Source organism: Jaculus jaculus, chromosome 16, assembly GCF_020740685.1.
Source record: "Jaculus jaculus isolate mJacJac1 chromosome 16, mJacJac1.mat.Y.cur, whole genome shotgun sequence".
Taxonomy (NCBI): domain Eukaryota; kingdom Metazoa; phylum Chordata; class Mammalia; order Rodentia; family Dipodidae; genus Jaculus; species Jaculus jaculus.
In genome coordinates, this window is record NC_059117.1 from 41,099,386 (window position 1) to 41,117,208 (window position 17,823).

Here is a 17,823-nt window from a genome sequence, read left to right on the forward strand (position 1 = left end):
CAAAAATATCTTACAAAACATACTTTATTTTTAAAATTTCAATGGAAATATTGTTTTAGTAATTTTCTTTCTTTTTTGTTTTTGAGGTAGGGTCTTGCTGATCTGGAATTCACTATGTAGTCTCAGGGTGGCCTTGAACTAACAGCAATCCACCTACCTTTGTCTCCCAAGGGCTGGGATTAAAGGTTTGTGCCACCACTCCTGGCTTAAAATGTTGATTAACCCTGAACAATGTTGAAGAAGCTCTATGCTCCACAGTATTTAAATGTTCAGCCAAGCTTTAATTCTTTTTGTAAAAATAAAGAAGTATACCCTTCTCATTAATACACAAATTTGTTTTCATATTTAGTAAAATTTAAAATGGTATATATAACAAATAATTACTTTCTAAAATTATTTATGATTTAGTCCCAATGAATGTTTGACTTTTATGCCTGTTTTATATACTAACCTACCTGGGGATGCATAGTAATTTCTCAGGTGAAAAGGAGTTTTCAGTGAAAAAAGTTTAAGAAGCCCTCAGTATGGTATGACTTGTAATTTCAAATAATCACCTTTGAAGGTGGTGAGGGACATGCTCACTGCAGGATCCTATGAGTCCAGATTCTGATGGAAAGATGACATTATTTACCCTTTGAATACTGGATTTAAAGAAAGAGGTTAGTGTGAAAGTCACACACAGAACAGATGAAAGGATGGTGTTGAATGCTCAGTATGGAATCTGTAGAAACTGCTTGCAAAGTGCAGAAATGATCTGTCTTCTCAGGCCTGATAAGTCAAATGGGCTGGAATGTTGATGAGAGGAGACAGTCTAATCACACCTTTGCTCTGGGCCTGGCTTTCTTTTTGAGAATCACAAAGGACAAGGACACAGATGAGATCATTGACATTGCTTACTTCTGCCCACATGGACTTGCTATGCCTGTGGGTGACTGGAAAGTCACAAGAGGATGAAATTCTTTTTCAGTATTGCCACTGTAAGAACAACTAGCACCTCATGTTCTTGAGAAATGAAACAGAAGGAGAATCTTCATGTTCAGCTCTGTGGATTACTCAAAAAATTAGTTAAGATACCAAAATCAAATGTCACTGAAAAAGCTAGATGAGAGTGAGGCGAGTTCCTCTCCTTTTCAATTTCCTGGTATGTGCTACTTCTGGGTATATATATGTATATAGGTGAAGTTATTTATTTTCTAGTTCCCCAATTAGGTTAGGCAAGTACAGGCTGTCCTTTTTGTAGCACTGTGAACATGAGGTCATCCAGGTAATTGGCATATAGGATTGGCTTTAAGTGGAAGAGGTTCAGAGTCCTAAAGAAGACTAACAGTTGTTAAGGAATTTTGTTTTCTTTCCCCCTTCCTTCCTTCCTTCCTTCCTTCCTTCCTTCCTTCCTTCCTTCCTTCCTTCCTCCCTCCCTCCCTCCCTCCCTCCCTCCCTCCCTTCCTTCCTTCCTTCCTTCCTGCTTCTTTTCGGTGTGGCTGTGTGTTTGTGTGTGTGTGTTCGAGTGTGTGAGTGTGGCTGTGTGTGTGTGCCTCAGTACATGTGTGGAGGTCAGAGGACAACCTTCTACCTTGTTTTAGACAAGGTTTCTCACTGTTAACCCTGAGGAACACTGGGCTAGCTGGCCTGCTTGCTTCTGGGTGATTTTCTGCCTCTCTTGTCACCCAAGGAGCTCTGGGGTGACAGATGCTAGAGCTACAACCCCTGGCTTACAAGTGGGTTCTGGAACCCCAAACTCAGGTGCAGGAGTGATTTTATTGTATTTAATAGCATGTTGGGGGAATTTTGCTATCTTTCTTTCTCTCTCAGGGCTCATTACACATAACATCTAGGTAAAAGAAGCTCTACTTCATCCTATATCTTTTTATACTGAGAATGTGTACATTGTAGGGCATGCATTCTCCAAATCACACTTTATAAAAATTACAATAACAGGGTTGGAGAGATGGCTTAGTGGTTAAGGTATTTGCTTGCAAAGCCAACAGATCCAGGTTTGATTTCCCAGGACCCACACAAGTCAGATGCACAATGTGGCACATGCATCTGGAGTTTATTTACGGTGGCTGAAGGCCCTGGTGTGCTCCCTCCCTCCCTTCCTCCCTTTCTCTCTCTCCCTCTTTCTCCTTCTCTTTCTGTCAAATAAGTAAAATAAAATAAAAAAATTATAACATAAAAATATGGCAGAAATTTACACATGGAACATCCTAAAAAGTTTTAGATTCTTGGAAAGAAGTTGTCTTACTTTGGCTTAATGCCAACTTTTTTTTTTTTTGCATACATGCATACTTTTAGTAGCATTGGACATCATAAGCTTATGTCTCCAAAAGTACATCTTTGTAATAGATATGTTATACTTCTAAGCAAGAAGTTACTATTGTTGACATTAATATTGTTGCAAAAATTTAAATTTATTTATTTATTTTTTAATTTAATTTTTTTGAGGTAGGGTCTTGCTGTAGCCAAAGCTGACCTGTAATTCACTGTGTAGTCTCAGGATAGCCTTGAACTCACAGTGTTCCTCCTACCTCTGCTTCCTAAGTGCTTGGATTAAAGGCATGTGCTACAATGCCTAGCTCTTACATTTTTAAATTTTTTAAAATTTGAGACAGAGAGAGGGATTGAGAGAGAGAAAGAGTGATTGGGAATAGGTGCACCAGGGACTCTACCCACTGCAAACAAACTCCAGATGCATGCACCACCCTGTGTATCTGGTTTATGTGGGAACTGGAGAATTGAACCCAGGTCTAGGCTTCAAAGGCAAGTGCCTTAAGTGCTAAGTCATCTCTCCAGCCCTTACATTGATTTTTGACAGGAAGCCTGATGTGAGAAAAATAACTTAGGTAAATGTAAACTTGCAGAGAAATTTCATGTAAGAACCTCTATCTTTTATAACAATGCAATCCAAAGCATGTATCTTCATTCATAAATGATAACTTTTGGCTTTGTAGCAAGAAAGGAGTCAATGTCATTCCTCTTACCTTTTAGCATGAATATTCATCATGTGTACATTGCTTCCAATTTGCAGACATCTGACTTACAAATGGCTCATCCAACAGCTAACTTTGTTCTTGCTCCTCACACTTCCATTACCAGAATCTTGTTCACTGGAGGGTTTTTTTTTTCTTTTTTTTTGAGTTTGAAGGGTTGGGGATGCAAAGCAAACAAACAAATCCACTTGGACCTTAGAGCAGGGACCTCAAACTGCAGACTGAGTCAGCATCACCTGAGGGCTTGAGTGTCCAGCAGGGGTTCTGACTCAGTGGGTCTAGAGTGGAGTATAGAAACAGACATTTACTACAGGTTTCCAGAGGTGTCCATGCTGCTGGTCTATGTACCCCACATCCACAACCACTACTTTGAGAATGCATGCCAGGAAAGAAGAAATAGAAGAACTGTGCCGGATGTATTCTACTGCTTTCCTCTGGAAACCTCAGAGAATAGCAGAGAGTACCTGGTAGAGTTGTAGAGAGAACCAAGTGAGAGGTGTATGCCAAGCACTAAGGAGACGTCTAATGAGGGGCAGTTATTGCTAATACTAGTATGTAGAGGCTTCTCTGTTTTCCATGTTCAATGATGAGTGAGAGGCAGCTAGGCACTAGGATATAAATAATGTCAAGGGAAAGCCAAGTTGGCTGCTGCCCTCAAAGTCTCTGCTCTGAAAACCTTCACTGTGATGGAGTTCAATGGTAGCATGCCAGCTTAGCATGTCTGAGGCCCTGCATTCAATTTCCAGCACTGAGGGGGAAAAGGCAAGGTGAAGGTTAAGGTTGTAAGAGAAGGTGAGAGAGAAAGAAAAGGACAGGAATGGAGAAGGAGATAGAAAAGAAAGGAAAAAAAATCAAAGAGAGAAAAAAAAAAGAAAGGACATTCAACTAATTCATTTTAATGGTTTGAATGAGCTTGGAATGGGCAGCCCTCAGAATCAAAATTCAGAGGATTCTTCCTCAAGGTGGGCAGATGTCTTTTGTAGAGAGCAAATGGAAAAAAGGCATACAAACAGCCTGGCTGGGTGCAGCTCACTGTTTGCCTTATTTGGACATGGTCTAACCAGCTAGCTACCTGTGATTGGCTGATCCCATACATATTCCTAATTTAGCCATTCAATTTATAGATGCACTTTGGTTGCAGTATGTAAGGTAGACAGAGTACAGAGGCAGCCTCAGGCCAAATTTGGTTTAATTTAATACACCAAAGCCAATGAACTGACAGCCAAAATAAAGTACTGGCAAAACAAGGTACAAGATGCCATGAGCACATGGAACATGGGGACCTGGCCAGGATTTCTCTCCGTCTGCTTTTCTCTATGAAATCCGACCAACCAAAATTTAGTCAACCATTGTCTGTTCTCTAGGACAAATAAGTTTCATAATGTGTCTTACTTGGTCAAGGACACTGAAAAACCATATAGACAATTTTTCTTATTCCTCTAGGTTTTCTTTTTAAAGTTGGATGCAGTACACTTCTTAATGATTTTAAAGTCTCTATACAGCTCAGTATTTTCACAGTGTTGTGAGTCTTCAAAATGCTTTTTCTAGGACAAAATACAAGCTATTACATCCATGAAGTAACTTCATAATTCTTCTTCCCCTCAGCTCAAACACACCATCATTCTACTTTGTCTCTGTGTCACTTACTACCCTAGATACTTCATATGAGTATATTTATATCCTATTTATCATTTCATACCTGGATCACTTAATTCCTCTTAATGTCCTCAAAATTCACCTATAGTGTACGTGGGTCAGAGTTTCTTTCATTTTTAAGGCTTAATGATACCATGTTGTACAGATCTATGACATTTGCTTATCTATTCATGCATTAATGGAGACTGGAGTGCTTCTATGTTTGAAGTATTAATAATAATGCTTCTATCAACATGGATCACAAGTATTTCATTCATATCCTGCTTATGATTCTTCTGAGTATAGACGCTAGAATTGCTGAATGCTGTGTTAATTCTAGTCTCAAATTTTTGAGAAATTGCCAACTGTTTCCACAGTGGCTTCCTTTCTTTTCTGAGAGTTTGACAGTACTCTTCCCAGGGGTATGAAGTGCTCCCACTGAAGCTTGCTTCACATTTCTCTAGTGATGTTACTGAACCCCTTTCCACCTTTACATGCTGACAGGATGTTTACAGAGCTTTGAGAAAAGTTCTTTTTAAGTTCTGGGTTAAAATTTAAAAATGGGGCTGGAGAGATGGCTTAGTAGTTGGGGCACTTGCCTGCAAAGCCTCATGACCTAGGTTTGATTCCCCAGCACCCATGTAAGCCAGATACATAAGGTGGTGCATGCATCTGGAGTTCATTTGCAGTGGTTGGAGGCCCTGGCATGCTCATTATCTCTCTCTCAAATAAATAAATAAATGGCTATTATAGACTTAGAAATGGTTTTAAACCAGGCTCTTTTTTTTTTTTTCTTTGCTATTTGTTTTGGGGGCTTGTTTGAAAGGAGTGGTTGAGTTGTAGGAGTTACACATCTACTCTTAATATCATTATCAGATATGCTATCTGCATATATTTTCTCTGTTGATTGTGTCCTTTGATGCAGTTTAAAAAATATTTTCCCTTTTCTTTCCTTCCTTTCTCCTTCTTTCTTTCTTTCTTTCTTTCTTTCTTTCTTTCTTTCTTTCTTTCTTTCTTTCTTTCTTTCTTTCTTTCTTTCAGGAGGTAGATATATAGAGAGAATGGGCATGCTAGGGCCTCTAGTCACTGTAAACAAATTCCAGACACAAAAGCCACCATGTGCATCTGGCTTACGTGGGTTCTGGGGAGTCAAACCTGGGTCTTTAATTTTCACAGGCAAGTGCCTTAAGCTAAGCTATCTCTCTAGGACAGATTTTTATTTTATTTATTTATTGAGGAGAGAAAGAAAGAAGGAGAGAGAGAGAGAGAAGAGAGAAGAGAGAAGAGAGAGAGACAATGGTCATGCCAGGGCCTCCAGCAAATGCAAATGAACTCCAAATGCATGCACCATCTTGTACATCTGGCTTATGTAGGTACTGGGGAATTGAACCTGGGTCCTTAACCTTTGCAGGCAAGCACTTTAATTGCTGAACTATCTCTTCAAAATTGATGCATTTTTTAATTAAAAATATTTCTTTTTGGTTTTATTTTTAAAAAAATTTATTTTTTTAATTGGCAACTTCCATAATTGTAAACAATATCCCATGGTAATTCCCTCCCTCCCTCCTCTTTCCCCTTTGAAACTCCACTCTCCATCATATCCCCGCCCCCTCTCAATCAGTCTCTCTTTTATTTTGATGTCATCATCTTTTCCTCTTATTATGATGCCCTTGTGTAGATAGTGTCAGGCACTGTGAGATCATGGATATCTAGGCCCTTTTGTGTTTAGAGGAGCACACTGTAAGGACTCCTACCCTTCCTTTGGCTCTTATATTCTTGCTGCCATCTTGTCCACAATGGATCCTGAGCCTTGGGAGGTGTGATAAAGATAGTTTTGTGCTGAACACTCCTCTGTCACTTCTTCCCAGCACCATGGTGCCTTCTGAGTCATCCCAAGGTCACTGCCATCTGAAAACAGAAGGTTCTCTAACCAAAAGTGAGAGTAGCATTAATATATGGGTATGAACTTTAAGAGAAGTGCTTACTGGGCAGTTTGGTGAGCATAGTATATACATTTAACCATACAGCAGCAGATGTTACACCCCTTGGGCTCATGACTACCCCTGTTGTAGGTTTTCAGTATCAGGGATGTATTCCCTCCTGTGGAGCAGGACTCCAGCCAAATTAGAGGGCAGTTGGTTTCCCCCATAATAGACATTCCACTATTGCACCCATTGGCTCATTTGGCCTGGCTGGCCAAATATAAGGCTTGCAGTGTTCACTGTTGAGTATCTTCACTGGTGATTTCTCTCTCTCCCATTGAACTGCATGCAGAATGGCTTCTACCAGCTTTCTGTCAGCTGGTCTACATGGACGCTCAGCTCCAACAGGATTTCTGAATGACCCTGTAGCCCAAGTATGTGGAGTCTCCAGCAATAGGGTCTTACCATTTATTCCTGGTGGAAAATAAGGGCTTTGACAATGGCCTGTAATGTTTTGAGCGCATCAGAGACTTCCTTGGCCAACAACTCACTGGAAGGTATCCCATCCCTGACACTGAAAATTATCTTCTGAGTGTTCCATTGTCCAAAAAAGTAGATTTCTATTTATATCTTCTTGAATTTTGATTAGCCCTCCCTCCACCTTTCCTTTACTCAATCTCTTCCCCTGACTTCACTTAGTACTTTTCATCCCTATTAATTAGTTCTACTTACATATATACAATACCATCCTATTAAGTCCCCTCTCCCTCCCTTTCTATTTATTTGGGAGAGAGAGAGAGAGAGAGAGGGAGGGAGGGAGAGAGAAAAGGAGGGAGAGAGTCAGAGAAAATGGTTACTTCAGAGCCTCTTACTACTGTAGATGAACATCGGACACATATACCACCTTACACATCTGGCTTTATGTAGTAGTAGGGAATTGAACCTGGGTCAGCAGGCTTTGCAAACAAGTACCTTTAAAGACTGAGTCATTTCTCAAGCCTTGTTTTTGATTTTTTATTGACAAATTTATATGTGTCTATAATGGAATTTTAATTATAATCCCTTCCCATCACTCTTTCTTGTCTCCACTCCTCCATGCCTCTACCACTCAACCCTTTCTTCCCTTCCCTCCAACCAGTCTCTTTTCTATTTTTATGTTTTTATTATTTTTTAATTTTGCCTTCCTTCCTCCTCCATGACATGTTAGTTACTTGGATCAATATTGCACAGGTAATGACCACTGTGAGGTCATGAAGGCTGTGGCTTGTGTCTGGAATATGATATTACAAGGCACTCTTTCCCCTCCATTGGCTCTAGCACTCACTCTGCCACATCTCTTGTTATGTTCCTGAAGCCTTTGTGGGTGTGAGAATTTTGTTTCATTTAATAATGAATGCTTAACTTTCACTTCTCAACACTTTGATGTGTTTTAAATTTCTCCTAGTAGTCACAGCCATCCGTGAGTTGAAGTGTCTCTGATTTGCTGCAGATTTTATGGAATTCAGTTTGCTCACTGTTTTTGTTCATTGCCTGTGCTTTGGTGAAATAGCCAAGAAATCATTGTGAATCTCATATCATGAAAATTTTCCTTCTCTATTTTTTTCTTGTGAGAAAGCATGTCATGAAATTTTTCCTCTTTCTGTTTTCTTGTGAGACATTTTTAGTTTTAGCATTGATGTGTTAGGTCTGGGATAGATTTTAAGTTAATGTTTATGAGGCTCCTGATGCTCTCCTCAGCTAGTTCCTATTTCTGCATAGCTCATCCACAGACTTTAAATTTCAATAGTTATATTTTGCTTACTAAAAATGAAACTAGATACTTTTCTAAATTTGCTGGTCATTTTGTTATATTTGCTATTTATAAATATTCTATTTTTAATATAAGAAACATTTCTATGTAGATATATTTTTCTGATAACTCTTTTGAGGAAAGATTTCTAATTCCCATCCCTTCCTCTGTGTGTATGTGTTTCTGTGGACTGCCACTCCAAGTGGCCTGGTTTGTTGTGTGTTTTCTGAGTTTTAATTAGGAATTTTTATTTTATTTATTCAGCCATTCAACAAATAGAAACTGGGTTTGTTCTCTAAGATTTGTTCATTTGTTGGGTATAAAAATCCCTTGTATGGAAAGAAAAAGATGTAAACAAAGTATATTTAATTTATAATCAATTAATATATTTAATATGTATATTTAATATTAATAATTTAATATATAATCAATAGATTATAAACATAAAGCAAGGAAATGGGACAGCAAGTATGAAGTGTGGTTTGGGTTTGCTTGTTGGGATACTGGATGGCTAGTAGAGGTGGTGGGCTTCATTTAAAAGATGATTTTGAATAAATGTCTCAAGTGAAGGATCAAGACAGATATCTGGAAGAACATTTTTGATGGAGAAAATAGTGAGTAGACCTCCAAGGTGAACTCTTGCTTCCTAAGTGGGGGAGAAGGAAGAGATCTACTCAGCAGAGCTGTGATGGAGAGCAGAACTGGAGACTGTCAGAGAGGTGTGGAGGACCAGATAACATGGCGCCTAGGAGTCACAGTCAGGACTTTGGCTTTTGAGGTTGAAGCAAGAGTTCAATCACTGAGCTGTATCCCTACCCCTTTAACTTACATTTTAATAGAAATGCTCTGGCTGCTGTGCTGAAGTTAGACCAACGAGCAGCTAACATGGAACAAGAGGCCAATTCAGCAGCTATTTCATTAATATGAGCAGGACATGAGTTGGCTTGGACCATAGTAGTGGCATTAGGGGTGATGAAGAATAATCAAAATTTAAATTTATGGTAGAACCACCTAAAAGGGCCATTTTGAAAGACCCTAGTCTTCTATCTTCCAAAAAATAAGCCACACTCAATTTTGTGAATTCTTATTTTATGTGTGCACAAAGTCTTTATAATAATCTTAATTAGGTTTCTGAAAGGGATTTTTTATAATTGGATACTTCTACCATATCAGAACTAGGGAGATTCGATAATTTTTCAGCACTGGATTAGCTAAATGGTGGGAACAACATGAATGTCTTTAATGGGTGAATGGGCATTCAAAATGTGGTATATATCTACATTGGTGTATACCTAAAGTTGAATTATTGTTCAACTTCAAAAAGAAAGAAATTCAGAATATTCTACCACATATATTAAATCTTGGCATTATGCTAAATGTCAAGCTAAAAACTGCAAGTTAAATATGATTTTAGTCATACAAATTATTTAGAGTAATCAGTTCAGAAAGACAAAAGAAGAATGCTGGGTTTTAGTGGCTGTAGGAGGGAATGAGTAGTAGTTGGTTAGTGAATATAGATGTGGTTTTGTAAGAGGAAAAGTCCTGCAGAAGTGCTGTGTTATAATATGAATATACTTGACACTGTGAAATGATATACTTAAAATGATCAGGAGGGAAACTCTTGTGTGTATTTATCACATATAAAATATATATAAAATATAAATGTTAAACAAGAATGAGGGAGAGACATTGGACATGAAAGTATGGAGCTTTCTAATATTCAGTGTTGTGTAAATTTTATGTATAATTATTTGGAAAGGGCAAAAGTTAAATTTTATATTACTTTTAAATATGAGGACTGCCTAGAAAATAATAATAGATGTTTTATTAGAAAGAATTATGTGGCTAAAGATGTTGATTTTTTTTGTCCATATCCCTATACATTTCCATTCAATTCCTGGGTCTTTCTGGAGAATGATAATAGTTTTCCCTTTCAGATTTGATTTGATTATGTTTTGCTATATATGAAAAAATGAAAATAACTATATATTTTAAAACAATAGTTGCTTTTGAGCTAGAAAAAAAAATCTTTCTGTTTGGGAGGTAAAATGTGTAATGTTTCCAGAGCTTTTACCTTGGACCATACAGGGAGGGAAAAGGGCCCTTTTGAAAGACCATAGTTATTTATCTTCCAAGAAAAAGCCACACTCAAATTATTATTTTATGTGAACATGAAGTCTTTATAATAACCTTAATTATGTTTCTGAAAGGGATTTATATAATTGGACAATTTACAAAATGTATGTTCTATGTCCCACCTAACAGCCTTTTCTTTGGATTTTGGGTTCTCTGCCCCCTTGTGGCCTTCTTTGGGGGTGTTTGGTTTTCTTTAATACTGTGTTGTGCATTTTGAGGCTGGTTTGAGAGTTGCAAGGTTGCCTGGATCACTGAAAACCAGACTGGCTTACTGATATTTGCTCAGATCTTTAATTTTTGGGAATAGGTGGTCCTTAGAGTATGAGACTTAGTTTGGAATTTTATTTTTAGAGTGAGTTGGGACAGAGAAAAGGGATTTCTGTCCAGAGTGCAGGGAATTATGTTACAGGCATTTAATCCTGTGAGAAGGCAGAACCCCAGCGCAGGAAGGAAGTTCTTGGAAATTATTTAATCCACTCTGGACATCAGGAGACTTCTCAGGCAGACAGTCCCAATCAGCACATCTTCTCTTCCTATCTATTTCCCCCAAAACAATGCAGTGATCCCTACAAAACAGTTGCTATCAGAAATATATGGAAATTGTAAAACATTTGGGATGTGTGAGAATAGAATGAAAGTAAAGCGTCATTTTGCACATGGTGGGCTAACTCCATGTACTCATTGATAGAGGGAACTTATGCATGCATGTTTGCATTGTATGCATAGTAAAATAAGGGTTTTCAGGTAGTAGACTTTGGTTTGGAAAGATATGGTTTATGGGCCTAATCCAGCTCCTAGCCTGCAGGCTAAAACTGGTTTCACATTTTCAATGGTGGGTGTGGTAGTTTGAATAGATGGCCCCCAATATATTCAGTTCTTCATTGTTTGTAGTTTGCATTCTGCAGCCACTTGGCTGGAGGCAATGTCTCTGGGTGGATCTTTAGGTGTGGTGGTGGGTTTCAGATTTCAATCTAAAGATAGGCAAAGTGTGCCTAGCTGGAGTTCCTGAAGTGTGCTTTGGCTTTTGGCTTTTGGCTTGTGCTTCTCTTTGTCTGCTTGGGCCTGTGAAGGCAGGCCAGCTTCTTCTGCCATTTATGGAACTTCCCCTAGATCTGTAAGCTCCAATAAATATCCCTTCCTCCATAATTGTGCCTGTTCTAGAAGTTCATCTCTGAACCTGAAGCTGTCTGCTACAGTGGGGAAGAAGGATTAGCATTTGGTGACATGTAAAAATCATATATAATTCAAATTCAGTTTTTTAGAAGTGAAGGTCTATTGAAACACAGTCACATTTATGTATTGATTTATGCAGTAGGCATGTGTATATTCTTGTGTACTCTGTGTTCATTACATACATGATACCTACTTGTAGAATCAAGGAGATGTGACAGAGGCCGTAGCACCATGAAGCCTAAAACATTTCCTGTTTCCCCTTTGTCAAAAAATATTATCAGGCTGGAGAAATGGCTCAGAAGTTAAAGGCACCTGCTTGCAAAGCCTGATGGCCCAGGTTAAATTCCCCAGAACCCATGTAATGCCAGGTGCATATATGTCTGGTGTTCATTTGTAGTGGCAGGGGGACCTGATGTGCCCATACTCTCTCTCTCAAATAAACAAATAAAATATGTTAAAATTTTTTGTCAACCCTTCACATAACAAAATGCCTTTAAATGTTTTACAAAAGTATGACTACAAAATTATTGCTCATATAGTTATGTGTGATAGGCTCTACTTTTTCTCCTATTATCTTTTCCAATAGTCATTTTAAAAAAGCCTTATAGGCTTGGAGGCATACCTCAATGGTAGAGTGCTTGCTTTCCATGCTAAATCTTCTGTACTACCAAAAATCAAATCAAAATGCTGAAACTTCAAATATATAGAAATGTAATTGTGCAAATATAGAAAGCACCATACTGCCATGTGTCCACCACCTAGAGTCTCTGACAGTCAATATTTTCTCCATTTGCTTGATTTTTCCTTTGTTTAGTTTTTGCTAAAGTATTTTACCTCAAGATATAACTGTGACCTTCCAAGTTCTTGGTCCGGGTGGAATTGGACCTTTTCAGATGACATCTAGCATCAAGAAACTCACTTTACCAAACAAGCATGAAAAGGCTGCGGTGTGGGGACACTTCATTTACTACCCTTTGCTACCATCCCAATTTATTTCTCACTTTCCAGTAAATAGTAAAACCAGGGATTTTTTTCACTAGGACCCTTCCAAGTGAGTCACTGTATTATTTCATTTTTTTTCTTTATAGCTTCCATGGATTTTAAAAAATTAATTTTTTAATTAATTTGATTTTTGTTTTTCAAGGTAGGGTCTCGCTCTAACCCAGGCTGACCTAGAATTCACTATGTAGAGGTGGCCTCGAACTCACAGTGATCCTCCTACCTCTGCCTCCCAAGTGCTGGGATTAAAGGCATGTGCCACCACCGCCTGGCTAGTTCCATGATTTTTTTCTTTTCTTTTCTTCTTCTTCTTCTTGTTTTATTTTTTATTAACACCTTCCATGATTGTAAACAATACCCCATGGTAATTTCTTCCCTCCCGCCACTTTCCCCTTTGAAACTCCACTCTCCATCATATCTCCTCCCCCTCTCAATCAGTCTCTCTTTTATTTTGATGTCATGATCTTTTCCTCCTATTATGATGGTCTTAAGTAGGTTGTGTCAGGCCCTTTTGTGGTATGGAGCCCTACCCTTCCTTTGGCCCTTAAATTCTTTCCGCCACCTCTTCTGCAATGGACCCTGAGCCTTGGGAGGTGTGCTAGAGATATTTCAGTGCTGAACACTCCTCTGTCACTTCTCAACACCATGGTGCCTTCTGAGTCATCCCAAGGTCACTGCCATCTGAAAAGAGAAGCTTCTCTAACCAAAACTGAGAGTTGCATTAATATACGGGTATGAACATTAAGAGAAGTGCTTACTGGGCAGTTTGGTGAGCATAGTATATACATTTAGCCAGACAGCAGCAGATGTTACACCCCTAGGGCTCATAACTACCCCTGTTTTAAGTTTTCAGTATTAGGGATGTATTCCCTCCCATGGAGCAGGCCTGCAGTCCAATTAGAGGGCAGTTGGTTTCCATCATGACAGATGTGCCACTATTGTACCTATTGGCTCATTTGGCCTGGCTGGCCAAATATAAGGCTTGTAGTGTCCACTGTTGAGTATCTCCATGACTTTTTTTTTATTTTTATTTTTACATGTAGGGTTTCACTCTAGCCCAGGCTGACCTGGAACTCACTATGTAGACTCAGGGTGGCCTCGAACTCATGGTGATCCTCCTACCTCTGCCTCCCAAGTGCTGGGATTAAAGGCGTGTGCCACCATGCCTGGCTTAATCTCCATGATTTTTAAGTGCAAGTGGAATATGCCATGTGAGCTGTCTACTGCTTCTCCAGGGAGCCAGGCCCATTGGGTTGGGCGACACTGATGGCCCACTGGGCTACTTGACCCATTCTTGGAAACATTAGGAGACAGTTAGCACAGGAAGAATCATGGCACATCAACGACATATCAGTTCTTTGATATTATAGGCCATGGCTTTCCAGAAACTGGGACGCAGCACAAGCTCTGCATTCTTGTTGCTCCCCTAACCAGACTTGGGCATCAAGACCTGGCCTTTGAATCTCCTTTGCACCTCACTGTCAATGTAATTAATTTGAGTCCCAGGACAGGGGCCGACAAAAGGCTGTCCAACAGGTCAGGCTCAGCCACTCACCCCAAAGAAGGAAAATGAAAGTAATGATGAAAAGACAAGAGAAGATATTAGCCAGCAGAGCTATGTTCTGAGGATGCATGATATCATGCACCTTCGTCCATCTTTGGGGCACTGTAGGTTTAAAGAGAGATAGAATTGGGGCTGGAGACAAACGGGATGAATAAATATGCTGGCTGGATCCAGGTCAGTTCTGGTTCTTTGAGGTGGTTGGAAGAAGCCACCAGTCCTGCTTGGGGGCTGATCTCACCATGGTTCCATCTCTCTGTGAAGCTTGCTGTTCCTGGAATAAAAGTGAATGCAGGCTGAAGACAATGGTTGGAGACCTCCAAGCACTTCTGAGGGGGCTAGAGCAGGTCATTATAAACAATGAGAGAAAGTTGGGGTCTTGGGTACTCTTATCTTTGTGTGAAATAGGTTGGCATCACTGGCTTCTACACAGATGCTGTGTGAGTGATTAATATGCCTATAGAGTCTGAGATGCCCAGTGAAGGCAGAGGAGCCAGGCTTTCATCCTGCTTTAGTTCCTGCCAGCCCACTGGAGGAGTCAGTGCTTCTTAGCAAGAGCAGTTTCTAAGTACCTGTCATACAAATATCACTAGGCTTTTGCAGGTTACACTGAAATTTTATGTGCTAGAAGAGCTTCTTGGCCATCTTTTTTTAAACTTATGATTTATTTCATTTTTGAGAGATACACACACACACACACAGAGAGAGAGAGAGAGAGAGAGAGAGAGAGAGAGAGAGAGAGAGGGGGGGGGGGGGGGGGGAGGGGAGAAATGGGCACTCCAGGGCCTTTCAGCCACTGTGGATGAACTCCAGACATTTGCACCCCCTTGTGGGCATGTGCAACATTGCATGCCTATGTCACTTTTGCATCTGGCTTACATGGGATCTAGAGATTAGAACAAGTCTTCTTAGGCTTTACAGGTAAGTTACTTAACCACTAAGCCATCTCTCCAGTCCTTGGCCATCTTTTCAGTAGTCTTGGATTTCATGAGAACCCCAAGGGTGAAGGTCACCAAGGAGGAGGTGGCTGCTGCCTCAACAGGTGACCCTGAGGAAGAGAGCTGGCTCACCTTCCCCCACCTTTTTATTTTTTTTTAGTTTTTTGAGGTAAGGTCTCACTCTAGTCCAGGCTTTCCTGGAATTTACTATGTAGTCTCAGGGTGGACTAGAACTCATGGTGATCCTCTTACCTCTGCCTCCCAAGTGCTGGGATTAAAGGCGTGCACCACCACACTTTGGAAAAAAGTACATAATAAAAATAAATAAGCCTTCTATCCAGTCCCTGTTAGAGTTTTTAATGGAGCCTCCTATAAGAACATTCAGGGTGTGCTTCCTGCCACATCATTTCCATGTAGAATTCATGTGAGTAGGTTGTTTGTGGAGCACCTTGCTTACAAATTTTGTTTCTGTCTTTTTTTCATTGTTCTGAAAGAGAACTGGTTATTATAGGATTTTTTTTAATGTTAGTGTTTGGAGATAAACATTTTCCAGTCCATTTTTTTCTGTCTCTGAACTAGACATACAAATTCTAAAATAGCAGGTTTGTTGAGAAATTTTTATCCACATAACATAAAATTCTTCTACTTAAAGTAGCTAATGCAGTGGTTTTTCATATAGTAATATGTTGTATACTTGTCAGCACTGAATTCCTTTTTTTTGGTGATGATGCTGGGGATGGCCTTGTGCATGCCAGGCTAGTGCTTTATCACACCACTGAATTACTGAGCATCTTCATTACACCGAAAGACTGTGCCCACTCATAGTAACCGCCATCTTTCCCTCTCTGTGGCATCCTCCTCTGCTTTCTGTCTCTAGATTATGGACTTGCCTATTTTGGATATTTCTTATACATGGAGTTATATGTGACTTTTTATATGTGCCTTCTTGAACTTACTTAATAAATGTTTATGAAATTATTTGTAGTATGTAGTAATGCTTCATTTTCATGGCCAAATAACATTCTAGTATACAGCTAAATAATATTTCATTTAAATTTCTTGGTTATACACATATGCATACAGAGCAGAACTAATTTCATGCAGTGACATGGTAACTTTATACTTAATGTTTTTTTTTTGGGGGGGTAGGGTCTCACTCTAGCTCAAGCTGACCTGGAATTCACTATGTAGTCTCAGGGTGGCCTTGAACTCACGGTGATCCTCCTACCTCTGCATCTGGGGTTAAAGGTGTGTGCCACCACGCCCGGCTTTTTTTTTTTTTTTTGACATAAACAGTCATAATTGGGCTAATACCAGGAGTCTGAGAGCCTTGAGGATCTATGTAAACTTTAGTTTCCCTATCTACGTTCTTTCTTTCATGCCCTTTCCCTGGCCTCGGGAGCTGCTTTCTTTAGCTGCTGGAACATGGCCTTATCCTCCATTGAGGCTGTCCTGTCTGCTGCTCCCAGCCCACCTCACACCAGATGCCCCATGTAGGCAAACTCCCCGATAGGCTCCAGCCCAACAATCCTGAGGGTGCCATAGGTGCCATAGGGCAGGATGTCCCACCCACTACCCTGAGGCAGTGTGGGGTGGCCTGGCATCTCTGCCTGGTGTGACACTGAGACTTGGCCTGCAGAAGTAGTGGGGACTTGAAAGAGTTGGTGTTTATACCCTTGTGGAGAAAGACCAGGTCACTGGTTTCTGTAGAAGCTGCCAGAAAAGCTGCTGCACTGACTGTGCAGTCTGCTCTGTACTGCCTGCCTGGCCATGGAAGCCCCAAGATAGACCTGCCCCTGCACCCTGTGCCCACTTCGAAACTGCATCCTCCTAAGTGCAGTGAGGTCATTAGTTTGGATCTGCATTTCCACAGTGACCCTAGTTAGAGCTTGGGGGGGGGGGCATTTGCATGTCTTCCATGGAGAGATAGTGTTTGTGCTGATTCATTGCTGGCTTTTGTTGTGGTTAGGCTACTTGACTTTATATTGTTGACTTCAAGTTCTTTATTTATTGTAGATAAAATTACTTTATCCAATATATGAGTTGAAATATTTCTCCATTCTGTTGATCATGAGATTTTAATTGTAATAAAGTCCAATTAATTTACATTTCTTTTATCACTTGTACTTTTGAGATTATATCTAAGAAACTATCACTTAATCTAGGATTGTGAATATTTATGCCTATGCTTTCTTCTAGGAAAGTTTTATAGTTTTAAGTTTTACATTTATGTCTACATTTCTTAAATTAGTTTTAGTATTTGGCATGAGATAGAGACATCAAATTAAAAAATTAAATTAGAAAAACATTTATAGAGGCTGTTATCCCATGACTCAATTTCTCTTCCTCTAGCTTAAAAAAACATTTTAATAATATAGTCACAATGAACTAATAGCTTTCGCATTTGTAAAATCTCTTGCTTTAAAATTTGTCATTAGGTTGGGAATTTAAATGGATCATGACTAGACTGAAATAAAAACAAAACAATTTAAAGTATGCTTTTTCTTTTCTAAGATCTGGTGATGGGATTGTCAGATGGCTGCTGCCCAAGGAAATCACATGAGCATTTCACTCTTGATTTTTTTAATATTTTGCCTCATTAAAGAAAAATCTCATTTAGGGCTGAGACATGGCTTAGTAATTAAGGTGTTTGCCTGCGAAGCCTAAGGACCCACGTTTGACT